This window comes from Lepidothrix coronata, unplaced genomic scaffold, assembly GCF_001604755.1.
Source record: "Lepidothrix coronata isolate B3197 unplaced genomic scaffold, Lepidothrix_coronata-1.0 Scaffold30, whole genome shotgun sequence".
In the NCBI taxonomy this organism is placed as follows: domain Eukaryota; kingdom Metazoa; phylum Chordata; class Aves; order Passeriformes; family Pipridae; genus Lepidothrix; species Lepidothrix coronata.
Genome location: NW_016690210.1, coordinates 4,853,399 through 4,866,369, shown reverse-complemented (window position 1 = coordinate 4,866,369; position 12,971 = coordinate 4,853,399). Strand labels below are relative to the sequence as shown.

Here is a 12,971-nt window from a genome sequence, read left to right as displayed (position 1 = left end):
GCTGTTCAAGACCGAGCTCTCCATATCTGCCAAACTTCTGTCCTTCCACAAGGCGTCCTTTCCAATTTTTTCTCCAGGTTTTAAATCCAGGTTTTAAGTCTCCACAGCTGCATCTACACAGGCTGGGGTTCTACTGACCTCCTACTCTAGTCATAAATGAACACATAAAATGAAAACGTATCATATAAAAGAAAAAAGCATCACAGAATATTCTGAGGCGGAAGGGACCCATAACATCATCGAGTCCAACTCCCGCCCTTGCACAAGACTATCCCCAAGAGCCACACCATGTGCCCAAGAGCGTTCCTTGTCCAAACGCTCCCGGAGCTCGGTGCCGTGACCACTTCCCTGGGGAGCCCGTGAAGAGGAACAAAAGATCCATTTCGCTTTTTAAAAAAGCAACGCCGGTGTCCCCTAACGGGGATGTGTCTTCTGCGGGAGGCGAGGGATGGAGTCACCTCCGCGGCAGCCCCGGGGTCCCGCAGCCTCCGTCCCGCTCCCCGTCCCGGTCCCATCCCGAATCCCGGCGGGAGAGGCGAGAGGCGACCGCGCTGACGTCACCGTCACCGCCCTGACGTCATCATCCGGGCCCCCGCGCGCGCCCGCCGCCGAGGGCCCACAATGGGGAGCGCGCGCGCGCGCGCGCCCCCAACGGACGCGAAACGGGCCCGGCGCGCGCGCGTCGCTGCCTCTCTGTGCGTGTGAGAGGGAGAGAGAGTCCCGTCCCACCGCCCTCACCCAGCCCCGCACCGCCCTCCCCGCACAGACACACACGGAGCGGGCTCCAGCCGTGAGTGGCAGCCCCGGAGGACACACGCGGGTGGCGGAGCCGCTGCCGCCGCGGTGGGCCGGGTGCGGGAGGCGCTGCCGGCGCCGCCATCTTGCCCACGGGGCCCCCGCCAGACGCGGCTGCGCTGCCGCCGCGAGCGCGAGGAGTCGCCGCCGCCTCCCTCCCTCCGTGCCCGCTCCCTCCCCCGCCCCGCCGAGCCCTCAGCGCGGAGCTCCCGCTCCCCCGGCCCGGCCCCGCCGCCCCCGCCCGGCTGAGCTCCGCGTCCGCCCACCCCCCCCGCGTGCGCCCGGTGCCCGGACGGGGCGGAGCGGAGCGCGCAGGCCCCGGCCCAGCCCCAGCCCGAGCACAGGCAGGGCCGCCGCCGCCGCCGCCGGGCAGCAGCTGGTGACGCAGGAAAAACGCCCCGGAGAGAGAGAGCGGAGCGCCCAGGGCCGGCACCCGGAGCGCGGGCAGCGGCGGCCGATTCGCCCCTTCCCTCTTCGCGCCGCAGCGCACCCGGAGTGGGGGAACCGGGGCAGCGCGGAGCCGCCCCCTCAGAGCCGCGGCCTGGCATGAGCCCGTGCCCCGCCGGCCGCCGGGCATGAGGCAGCGCCCAGGAGGGCTCCGGGCCGCCGCTGCAGCCGCCGCGGGACGAGGGGAAGCGGTGCGAGGGTGAGTGCGGAGCGCGGTGCCCGGGCGGGGCCGGGCGGCGTTGGCGCTCCCCGGGGACGGGGCTCCGCGGGCCGGGGCGCGGCGGGAGGGGCAGGACGGGGCTGCCGGGCCCCGCGGGGGTGCGGGGCGGCGGCGGCGCCTCCCTCGCAGCCCCAGCGGGTCGGCCCCGCACCGCCGTGTTTTGGAGGGCGAGGGAAAATGGCTGACGGCTCCTCATCGCCCGAGGCCGGCGGGGGGGAGCCCAGAGCCCTTGAGGGGCTCTGCCCGGCCCGCCGGAGCCCCTCTGGCCGTGCCCCCCCCTGGCGGGGAGGAGGGCCCGGCGCGTCCCCGCAGCGCTGCACCGGCATCGCCTCGCCGGGTTCTCGCTTCCCTTCGCCCCGAACGCCATTACTGAGGTGGAGTGATTGGGGCCGCGTAGGCCCGGGCGACGCCTGGAAATCAGGCCCTGTCGAGGCGCTTTCCCGGCGGTCTCAATGAAAACCACCAGCGAGCAGCTCGCTCACGCCCGCTGTAAACACTGCGAACACGTAGGCCACTCCTCTGGCCTCGGCTTCCAGCGGGCCTGCTGCCGTGCACGAAGAAAGCGTTCGTGGCTTTTTCATCTGATCCCTCCGGTCCGCCGTGCCGCTTCTCCCCGGATCCGTGTCTTAGGGCTTGTCTGTAGCGATTTATTCCAGGCACTACAGCTCTCTCCCCAAGGTGTGCGCAGGGGTAGTTGCATGGGGTTCGGCCGCGGAGATTCCCTGTTATTGTCCTCGAGAAAACGGGATTTCACCACTTGTTGGGGTTGTTGAGGTTTTTGTGTGTTGGTTATCGCTGTGTTAACATGTGCCGTTCCGCTTCGTGCAGCTTTGTTTGTATACAGAGGGAATAGCCTTTGAAAATTATCTGTTTTGTTTTTAAATGATTTTGTTCTCTTAGGAGCATCCAAAAATCTTGAGCTGGTTTTTAAGGTGCCATATTTCATTTTCAGGTTGCTCCCTCAGAAGTCGAGTTAAGTGTTTTGAAGATTCACAGTAACATGCAACTGTACAGGGAGGAAAAAAAAAATCTTGCAGAAAAGAATTGTTCTAATTAAATGCTCGAAGGACTCCCAGGCTCACTGCAGACATATTGTGTCTGTCTCAGCTGTCTTCGTGGTATCTGTACAACTCGGTTTATATTCACAGTTCTGTAGCTGTGTTCGTGTCACTGGGTGTTTGTATCAGTCCAAAGACCCTCTGAAGTCGCAGGCTCAAAGCCAGCGTAAGGCCCACTTTTGCTGACCTACTTGCAGAACTGGGGCCTGTATTTTTGTAAAAAGTTGTTGGATATAGATATTATTATGCATTCTTTAGTATACCAGTGGCAACATTGCTGTGATAGACAGGACTGGGTAACCTGTGCTTTTCAGCAGCTCCTCAAGTGCCTGACAAATAAGTGGTAAGATCTTTATGTTTAGGACGGGACTACTGATTGGTGTTTGGGGGATTGACCTTTATTGATTATGGAATTGGAGCAATGTCCCTAGTAAGAAAGATTTAGGAGTAACTGAAATCTGTAGGCAGCTGACTTTATTCTTGATATGACAAGGTTTTACTTAGAGGAATTGTCAGGCCTCCCCATCATAAATGTTGCTGATCTAGTAACCTTTTTATTTCAGCAAAACCCAAGTCATGTGTGAGGGAGTTGGGGTTTTATTGTTTGTTTGTTTGCTTGGACTTTTTTGTTTTGCTTTTTAAAATAATGCTTTTGATTCTTGGAGGTGAAGTAATGTTTATTCTTTGAACTGACAAGCTACAGTAGCTAATACCAAGAATTTCAGGGAGGCGTATAAAATACCTGTATTGATTAATCTGTTGCAATACTCTGGACAATGGTGATGCTTAATGATAGCTGTGAACAAAAACATAAACATAATCATAAAGCTGCAGTGGAAGAAACTCAAGTTATCAGCATGTTTATGGGGAGGTGGGCAGGGGGCAATTAATAAGGAATAAATATAAGATTATGTCATAGTAACTTTTCCCTCTCCAGTATATCTTGTACTTTTCTTTTGTGTAGTTTGTGTTAATGCTATTCTTTAGGGTATCTTCTCTCTTAATCTTTCCTGGCTGCTGTTTCAAATTCCTGCAGAATTTGCCCTTTGGCAATGCTTAGGCCCATGGAACTGACAGGAAGACTACATCTGGAGGTGGTAATCAATAAGGATAGTGGTAGCAAAGCTATTTTTCTGTCTCCGTGGAACACTGTCACCCTTACATAAACGTTTTCTTCCCCACATTGTGGTGCATTTGTACTCAGAGATAGACCAGTGCAACTGCTCTCTGTTCTAAATGCACACTTTTAGGTTTATGCATTTTACTAATATTCTGGAATTCTTAGAAGAGAGACTCAGAGTAAACTAAAATAGTGCATTAGTGTCTATTTTGCAAAATTAAATAGACTTCTGAGAAAATAAAGGTGCCTGTAATACCTTAGTTCTAAGACATCTTACACTTGAAATTGCAGTTAGTTTAGGACTTTCCAATATGAGTGCAACCTCGGGTAAAATTGGATAGGAATTCAGTTATTTATCAGTTTGAACAAAATACTTTTAAATGCCTTTTGAAGTTTTATCTCTGTCAGGTGTGTATTGAAAATATATGGAAAGTTTTTCTGGCCTTCTGGTTTAGACAAGTTCAGAACTTATTTCAGGTATTTGAATGGAAAGTACTTTTGTGTTAGGCAGTACTCTGAGTGTATATATAGATATAGATACATATTTTTATATGCACGGGTTTTTTTTTATTTAGAAATACTGTTTTGTATTCTAAGAGACCTAAAAGCTGTTGGTACATTTTGGAAACATCCTGATCAGGATAGCCTCATTTGTGAAGTGAATGAGTCAAAGGTGTCCCTTACTGTTTTTAACTTATAACAGGATTTTAAACAAGCCAAATCCCACAAAACATCTGAAACTACTGTGCTTACTTTAGTTCTTTCTCTTGTAATCACAAGCAGTTGTTTAATCAAACTGGTAGCCTTGCTTATCCAGCACTTACAGAGACCAATGTGAGGTGGTTGTCTGAAGATGTAAGAAACTTTGCTCGATTTTTTGCTCATTTGAAAAGTTGTCCATGTGAAAGCTTTTGTGTCCTTTAGACAGTTGTTTCCTGGATGTTTTGCATTAATATTAATCTGAACACGTGGACACGTTTCTCTTGTATCTTAACTTTTTCTTACAACATGAATCTGTCTTCTCTTCCACCTCTGTGTACCTGCATCCAGTTTTATTACCTGTACCACACTTGTTTAAAATCAGAGTTCAAAATTTAAAGCTGTGCTGGAGGGTATGTTTTGGGAATACAGCTTGGTAATGTTTGTCTTTCGCTCTAGTCCTTGTCTTTTGCAAAGCTGGCAATGTTGTGTGCTGTTCCTGTAGACTTGTCTTATATCACACATAATGTTTGTGGTGTATAAATACAGAGTTCCTTTTATTTTTTGACACAGCCGAGCATTGTTATGCTATTCCATAGTAGAGGTGAGGGGTGGAAAGAAAGTCTTTCATAAGCATTTGTTTGCGTGCAGTGGGACTTGAATTTTTGTACCTGTGAAGTTTAAGCTACTTTAGATTCAGATGTTAGAGAAATGCAGTGACATTTCCATGTATTAAATCTAGTTTTTGTTTTCTTGCTAGTGTAAGGACATTTTAAAATTCTCACACTGTTATTACAAAAGTGTAATTCATTGTGAGTTATCTTTTTAGAACAGTTATATTGTGTTGGCTGTCTCTGTTATGCTTCAGGCTAGAACGTGACTTGAGGACATGGCTAACTGAGGTTCCCTCTGCACTTCGGGACAGAACCATGTTTTGACTTGGATATTCTTGTTTAGAGTCTTGAATAGACTCTAAATAGTGGCAGAAAACTGTTCTGTCACGACTTTGCACCCTCAAAATGTCAACTGCTGCCTTTCTGAAACATTACAGTGTCCAGTTGAGCCCACTGGTGCTTTGAGTACGTTCTGTAGATCTGATTTGGTAAAGTACTTTAAAATGGAGTGTTGGTAACATTAACAGGAGAACTGTTAATGACTGTCCCCACCAGAGAGGAGAGGGAAAAGAAGGTGGTAAAGTGACCGGTTGTGATTTAGGATAAAATCCTTTTGCATTTTCTGTTGTGAATATTCTGATATTTGCATTGTTTTACAAGAAGCCAGTAGTTGCTCATTTTATTTGAGAGGTGGATTCAGTCTGCTTGTCATCAAAACTTTTTTGGTTGCCAACTGTTGACGTGTTTTCAAATAAAAATCATAATGCCGGGAATGAAAACCATTTGGATGCAGGTGTGCTCCCAGGCTTGCTTTCTAAAGGAACATTGTTGATGTGTAGTTTTCTTAAAGTATTAGTTATTATGAACTGTGACAATGATTACTTGCTGTTGGTTAACTTTGTGTTAGTGTGTCTCTGAAGAGATCCATGAGATGTAGATTTAAGATCTAGTTGTATTTTGAATGCTAGTATTTTCAGCCTTTTTTTCCCATAAATTTAATTGAAGACTGCTTTAGAAGTAATGGATAACTATCAGGAATGTTACTGTGGGAATCTTTTATTTGTAGCATCCTTGATCTGCTTGCAAAACCACTATGTAACCCTGTCTGGTGATTTAGTTTTCCTTACACATGTAACTGCCAACAGAAAAATGTGATTTTCATGCACATAGATCTTTTCATGGACGTCTCAGCAAATCATACTGTGTGGTAGTTAGCATTTATCTGTGGATTTACTCAGAAGAGGGGAATTCCACATTGCATCATTCCTCAGGGATGTACATCTGTGCTTTTTTTCCCAAATTCTGTTCTTAAGCTGAGATTCAAGAGTGTGTCAAAGACGAGACACAAACATGCGACTCTTTCCTCATATCCTCTTCTTTCTGCTGTAAATTGCAAAAGGCTTCCCCAATACTTTTTTAACAGAAGTGTTCAAATGAGTGCTTCAAAATAATGAAAAGTACTTGGAGGGAATTTCAGGGCTATCTTTTCATTAAGCTTTCATGTAAAATACCCAAAGCTCAAGTAATAGAAAATTGTTCCTAGAAGAGCCTTTAAGACAAGCAGCACTTTTTCTAACAGCTGAATGGCAACATGGAATGACAGCAAAATGTATGTTGTGGATTCCATGGGCTTCAGTCCTTAAGTCACTTAATTGGTGCTTAACCTGCTTCAGCAGGACTAGTTGTGGGAAGAGGAAACCGTTTGTTTTGTGTTATGGTGGTCTTAGCTGGAGTGATATGAAAGGGTGAAAGGAGGAAAAAAGATTATTAGAAATGTGATCAGTAAGAAAAAAACAGTGGTGTGTGTCAGGTGTGATCCCTCTGTTACCAGGGAGGCTTTTCGGTTGGAGGGGAGTGTCCTTGCTGGCACTGTGGTGTGGGATAGTGGGAACAGGCCTGCCTTTGGCTGTGGGTGGAACTTCAGGTTTCTTGTCCAGAAATAAAAATTGACAGTGAGGGAAAGAAAAGTCTCTTACTTTTCTAATGTAAGATGAGAGTGAACGTTGTTGTCAAAACATACTGGCATCTTGGTAAATGAGCATTGAATCTTTTGGTGTTTATTTTTGTCTGCTGTCTTAGCAATAAAGTGCTTCATTGTGGTTTTGAGTAAGTTTTCACAGGACAAGTTCATGAATTTTAAAGTCAAATAAAAAAGGTGTCTCTGCTTAGCTTAATTTTGATGAACTAAAACCTTAATTTATAGTTTATATTTTATGTTAGACTTTGTAGATTTCTGATTTAGAAATAGAATGTTAATTGTTCAGTGATTTCCAATATTTCCTTTTAATGTGTTTTCCTGAATTATTGACCTGTGAGGATTTCTTTCTTTTTTTTTTTTTTTAAATTGTGACATAAATCCTCTGGAGCTTGAAGATGAAACTCTAGTGGCTTGTTCTACAGTTTCAGTCTCGAGTTTTGAACAGGCCTGCATATGTCTTGACCTGTCTTTCAGACAGTGTTTTATTAATCACAGTGGGACCTTAAAATCCCAGGTGCTTTTCCCTGAATGCTTCTAATTGTCTATGTGCACACACACGTGGGTACACACTCATGCAAGGGGCCTTTCTCTAGGATGATGTACTGACTTTTCCCTAGGTGAGGTGTAATGTCAGATTTCTTAGGGGCTTTATAGCTCTCTTGCTGTGTTGGGGTGTCTTCATGGTAGTTCTGGTAATTAGGCAGGAGCACAACCTCCAGATTGCCTGAAAATTCTTACTGTTCGTATTCTTGTAGCAGTTCAGCCAGATTGCTGTGTTTGACAGTTTGTTATGTGTCTAGTGAAGATGTAATTTGAAACATGAATTTCCCTTGTGGCATTTTTTCCCTTCCACTTCCAGGATTGGAAAAACAAAGTTTTTTTTTGTGAACTCAGTGGTAGTGAAACCTTGCTATGAGCTGATGTGTCTTCAGCCATGGAAAACCCCCAGTGTGATCAGTACCAGCCTCTGGTCAGCAGGTGTATGACTGAAGTTTTTCACCTACCTGCACCTTTCTGGGATTTTTGACCACATGAAAGAGGGTTTGGTAATGCCATCCTGTCATGAATTTTCCTTTTAGTTCATATCACTCTGCTGATAATGGTATGAATATTTAGGACCAGCAGCAACTTGGATATGTTGCCTGGAGGCGGCTGGAGGAGGGTAGTGGTTGGTTTAGTTTTTGTTGTTGGCAAGTAGTAGCCAAAATAACAGTTTGATTTGGAGACTCAACTGCGCTGTGTTGATTGATCCTTAGACAGTACTTCAGAAGATCATCTTTCTCTAAAGTTGAAATGGTACTTGATACTTATGTACTGTATGTTTATATGTTTTATATTTACTTAGGATTGAGTATCACACTGGAAGGTTGAGATGTACAAGTTATGTGTGTTACATAGACTCAGCAGCAAGTAAGATTTGAGAGCAGAGAATCAAAATCTCTCCTGCTTCGTGCTTTTTAAGTATGTGCTTACACTGTGCTACACCTGAAGTACAGTTTGAGGGTTTTGCAGTGTTGAGGAGCCCCTGCGGTTCTTTGTGGGTGTGAAAAGGCGATAAATAGTGGTAATTCACGTGAAATGAAGACCAACCCTTTAGTTTTACTTTCGATTAGTCTAACAGCAAAATTTTGCTTTAAATGAGAGTTTATATGATATGTCATTTAAGTTCTAAATGGCAGTTGTCCACTAGAATTCTCTATTCTATATCCTTGACATTATCAGTTTCTCTGATGTGTTTGATGAATTTAAGTTCTTTTCTCAGAACTTGATGCCTTAAATGGGAATAGGGGGGAGGGGAAGAAAAGCCTGAACCACTGTGTTAACGTTTAAGTAGTTAGGTCGCAGTTGTTTTTCCCGTGAAAGGAATTGTGAAGATGTTAGCTTGGGGGTACATTTCTGTAGGTATAAAAAAACTTTACTTCTTAAGCAGGCTCTGGAAATGTTTGTTTTCTCTTAAGATACTTTCGTTATTTTTGTGATATTTTCTCTTAATAAGGGTTTTTTTGTTTGTTTGCTTAAATTTTTGTAGTTTGCTCGTACTTGCCTGGTTGGTCTAATGTTTGTAATCTTCTTTAAAGAAGACTTGCCTTGTCTCTCCTATTTCTGGGTAGCTAATGTTCTGTTTCACCAGAATTGGTAAGGTTAGGTGTTAACCTTGGAGAGATTTTCTTACTGTGAAGAAAGTGTCATCTTGACAGACAACAACTTATCGCAGGGTGTGTGTAATCAGTTGGGTGTTTTCCTTTGCTTTGCTCAGTTTTTAAATGTGAGGTTGATGTTGAAGGTACCTTATTCTTGCAAGGTTTCTTGATAAATGCAACTGAAAAGTTTGAGTTTTCCCAACTAAAGTACATGTATTTTCATCGGGACATGGGGGTTGTAGTATTTTAGAGGGGATTCTTGAGCAGAACTAGGTGCTTGTTTTTTAAAAGGCTTGTGTTACTCATTTTTGAGTCAAATTATCAGATAGCTCAGTGAAGTTACTTTTAAGTTGTGTGTAGTGAAAAACAAATGAGGCAAAGAGCCTTGGAAAAAAACCCAGCAAGTTATGGTCTGTATAAACACTTTACCGTTTATGGGGGAGAGTGATGGATCCTTTGATCCAACCTGGCCTTGAACACTTCCAGTGATAGAGCATCCACAACTTCTTGGGCAACTTGTTCCAGTGCTTCACCACCCTCCAGTGAAGGTTTTCTTCTTAATATGTAACCTAAACCTACTCTCTTTCAGTTTAAAGCCATTCCCCCTTGTCCTGTCACTACATGTCTTTGTCAAAAGTCCCTCTCCAGCTTTCCTGTAGTCCCCTTTAGGTACTGAAAGATGCTCTAAGGTCTCCCCTGAACCTTCTCTTCTCCAGGCTGAACAACCCCAGCTCTCTCAGTCTTTCTTCACAGGAGAGGTGCTGCAGCCCTTGGATCATCTTCATGGCCTTCTCCAGACCCACTTCAACATGTCCTTATGTTGGAGACCCCAAAGCTGGATGCAGCACTTCCAGGTGAGGTCTCAGGAGAACAGGGGCAGAATCAGCTCCCCTGACCTATATCTTTTGGGCTTTCTGGACAGTGAGTGCACATTCCTGGGTTATGTCTAGCATCTCATCCTCCAACAACCCCAAATCTTTCTCCTCAGGGCTGCTCTCAATCCATTTTCCATCCAGCCTGTATTTATGCTTGGGATTGCTCCAACCCACATGCAGCTCCTTGCATTTGGTGTTGTTGAACCCCAAGTTCCTCTAAGTTCACATCAAAGTTGAAAATGGGAAAATAGGAGAATGAAACTTATTATTAAACCAGTGTTTCCCTGCCCCTTCCCACCCCCCCACCCCCCCAGATTATGAACTCTTCCTTCTATCGGATCCTTGACTTATTCAGTCTGGAAGAAAGATGGAATTGAATTGTCATAAAGTCATAGAATATGCTGAGTTGGAAAGGACCCATCAGGACCATTGAGCCCAACTCCTGGCCCTGTCATTCAGTATTTTATCTTTGGAATTCTTTCTGTAAATGCATGTGTTACATCACTCTAAATCGTGTACTGAGTAGAACTATTCCTCTGTTAATAAACTGGATAGGTTCTTTAGGTTCCTCTAATTCTCATCCCGTGCATTACCCAAACATTAATCAAAAGGCTTGTGTTGTCTTTTATTGAGAAAGAACTGAGGCTCAGAGGCTGAAAACTTCAAAAGTACCTCTTGTCATAGCTTTTCAATGGATTTTTGTTGGATGTTCAGGTGTTACAGACACAGTTTTGCTGGCTTAGGTTGCTGTTGTGCTCCCTCGGTTTTGTCTTTGTCTCGGTACCCAGAAGACTGAGAGGAGGATGAAAAGGTTAATCTGAAAAGAACCCTGTAGTTTCTCCAGCAACGTATATGAACAAGACACAGACAAAATTAACTTCTTGGGAGTTCTATATTACTGCCTTATAACCCAGAGATTTCCCTTTGACTTCTGCAGTTCTGTTTCTTTCCTTATAAAACATTATTTAACTTTTGTAACATATAAGGAATGGACAATTTTTCTTCCTGGTGCCTCAGTTGATTACTGTTTACCCAGGGGACTTAGTTTGATGGAAATGAAATTACAGTGGAAACCGGATTACTCTGAAAATTCCAATTAGGTAGGAGAAAAATGACAAATTGAGCCTTTGACAAATGCAGAGAGCATGTTCTGTCTGTCTGTCATGCAGACATAGAATTTTGTTAAATGAAAACTTCTTTTGTGAAAGAGTCATGATGTTGACTGTCACAGTGGGTACAGCTGTTGTACTCAGCTACTCATTCTCTGTCATCTCTAGTTCTATTTTTTTACCTGAATTTCCAGGTAATGTTTGAATTGTACAAATTGTACAGTTTTGTTTACAGTTTCATAACTGGCCTTTTTTTTTGTCAGAGAAGTAAAATCTTTGTCACCTTCTGTGTTTTATGTCTTCTGTATTGCCTGTTGTAGCTCTGTCACACTAATTTGTGTGCTTGTAGCCAGATTATTCAAAGTATTATTGCTAAATTAATTTTCCTGACTCATTGTCATCTCCTGAATATTCCACTGGCTTTATCATAATTTCCAGGACAAAGACAGTTTGTTGCCTTCGCCTTCTTAGACTTCTTGAACTTGGCCTTATTTGCTGTGGCTGCTTAATATTTCTTTCATGACTGAACTTGTGCTGTTCATGAACTGACATTCCTGGCATTTATCATACACTAAACAGCTTTCTCTGTGTACATTTTCCTGTGATACCCGTTATATTTGAGAAAAATGTTGGTCTTTATGACTCTTCTGTGTTGTCAAGACTCATTTGTGCAATAATGTATGTGAACCCTGGTTCTATCATATGTGCTAACTGTGATTATCCACATTCTGTTTCCTTCCCTTTCCCTCCTCTTTCAGGGTGTCCATGATAGATTTGCACTGATGCTGAAGGAGTTGGTTCCTATCCATGGTTATATATATGTTCTTCCTGTTTCTTGTGCCATTTTTAGTGTTCATGGGGCATGTGATGCAGCTGAAAACTAAAATGATTTTTATTCCTTTCCTCCGGTTACCTTTCAGCCAGCCTGGCTTCTTGATCTGGCTGGAGATGTGATGCAAGGGCTCATTCCATAGTGGTGGTTAGGATGGAAGCAAGCAGGATCACCTTCCTTCCCTTCTCCTCACAGTGGAGACATCCCTGGTTTCAAATGGACTGTGTACCTGCAGCTAAGGCTTGTCCACATGCAGAAATACAATGAAACTCCTTTTCTAAAATGAAAGTCTCTTTCTAAAATTTATCAAGATATAATACTGTTAGTGGGGAATGAGATTGCTGTTTCTCACTGAGATGGAAGCGGCAGAGATCCAGGTACACACTGTGGTGGCAAAACTACCTTAATTAGAGCTCTGTCACTGTCACTTGGTGCTAGTGGTTTAAGCTCTGTCTCTGAGGAGAACAATTAAAACATTCCTCCTGTCTCTTTTGGCCCTTTGGTGGGATCTTTACAGTGTGTTTTGTGACTGAAGGGAGGGCTCTTTAGCAGGGGAGTTTATGGGATTTGCAGATAACCATTTTCAGTTCAGGGAGAGCAGCAGTAATGTGTGTTTTGGATTTTCTATTTTGTGTGTGGTGGGTTGATTTTTTTTTTTTTTTAATGACTTTCTGGTTTTTACACAGAGCTGCAACAGAGTTTTTAAACCCATCCTCAGTCCTTAGGATGTGGTAGTAGTTGGTCATTATCTCCTGCATTTCTCAATAAAGAAGGTTGTGGCATGCCTTTTGATGGGTTTTATGGCTCCAAGAATATTATGTTTCTGGGACAATGGAGTCACATTTTGCATTGGTGAGGGAGTGGGTACAGTGGAAGTAATTCTGTTTCTAACCCTGCTTTGTTCTTAATGTACTTTTTAGGGGCTTCTTTATTTGTTCCTGTCCAACCTCCTCCCTGTTTACCTTTCTGCATTTACATGAAACTGCAGCCTTCCTTGTGTTGGCAGGAGGAGCATGAAGAGACAAAATTGCTGTTCTGTTGCAACTTCTTATTTCTCTGTAGAGAGGCCTGGATTTTTATGGG

General features: G+C 44.3%; 1 protein-coding gene across 6 annotated transcripts in view; it reads left to right on the top strand.

Moving 5' to 3' along the window:
• The first annotated feature begins 1,151 nt into the window (after positions 1-1,151).
• Positions 1,152-12,971, top strand: part of USP9X (ubiquitin specific peptidase 9, X-linked) — a 107,253-nt gene continuing 95,433 nt past the window's right edge. For all 6 annotated transcript variants that reach the window (XM_017810893.1, XM_017810890.1, XM_017810889.1 and 3 more), the window contains exon 1: positions 1,152-1,441. The gene's annotated coding sequence lies outside the window, so the exon portion shown is untranslated. The remainder of the gene's footprint in view (positions 1,442-12,971) is intronic.